Below are 1,332 nucleotides of genomic sequence, written 5' to 3' on the forward strand. Positions count from 1 at the left end.
CACACACACACACACACACACACACATATATATGTATATATATATATATATTTATGATTCATATGCATTTGTAAGAACTTTATGAATTTGCGTTCTATCCGTTATGCGTGGAGATTATATACCATTTATATAATAGGTAAATTCACTTGGCGTAGTGTTAGACGTTTTACTTTCACTGCAGATATTCCTGTATACTAGTCGTCTGGCCCATACTGCTTGCACCCACTCCTCGACTTCGGACATAGTCATTGGGTTGCAGATGAGTCCTATACTAATCTTAATCAAAACATACTGAAGCAAAACTGCACTCATGGTCCGACTTAATTGATGCACAAGCAGCAGAGACCACAGGACCACCACTCAGCATTCATGTGAGGGCGTTCCAGATGAGAAGGTAATATTGCCAAATTAATGTGTCATTCGTGATAAATCAGTGGGTGATTAGAGGGCAATTAGTGTGCAATTAGTGGGCAATTGATATGGGTTCCAATATAAGGATGTGTGACGACGCAAACGATGCAAATATGCACATGTCTGCTTGCAAAGACACTGCGATATTACATACTATTGCAGACGCTTTCATATTAGGCCCAAAGGCAGTGTTTCATCGGTCAAAGCTCATCATATATATCTACATAGTTGCGTATATGCCCACATACACGTATATATACATAGACTATACTCAACCATACATGTGCATCTATGACAGTATACACGCTAACAACAATGCTTCCATCATGGTACATAGCAGGTGCATTTCTGCCAGGCTTGCAAGCTGTGTTTGTTTATGGTAAGTAGTCTTACGCGTACACAAATACAAAAACATGCATACACATACACATACACATACACAGACACATATATATGTGATCCTTCCCCATGGCATGTTTGAGATGGTTGTATGCCAGGCGCATACAAGCTACACACACACGCACACACAATGATACACTTAGGTCTTAGAGATACATGCACTTACAGGCTATCTCTAGTCAACATTCTGGGTATGTTTCAAACATTTTTTTGTCCGACACACCGATACACGTGGGCACATTCATGCACTAATACCTTCATCACACGACACTTCATCACATAACACTCCGTGATATGTCACTTTAGACGGTTCTCTGTCCGGCTTGTAAGCTGTGTCTCGTGGTACCCACTGGCGTCACTTCGGCACAAGCGGTATGTGGTGTTTGAACGTTCGCAGACTTACAGCTCTCATTTGCAAATTGTTGTTATATCATTATCTCAAGTTACGTATGTAACACTGTGCTTAAAGTCATCTAAATCTTTATTATATATATATATATTTACACACACACACACACACAC

This window comes from Sphaeroforma arctica (assembly GCF_001186125.1).
Source record: "Sphaeroforma arctica JP610 unplaced genomic scaffold supercont1.180, whole genome shotgun sequence".
Taxonomy (NCBI): domain Eukaryota; class Ichthyosporea; order Ichthyophonida; genus Sphaeroforma; species Sphaeroforma arctica.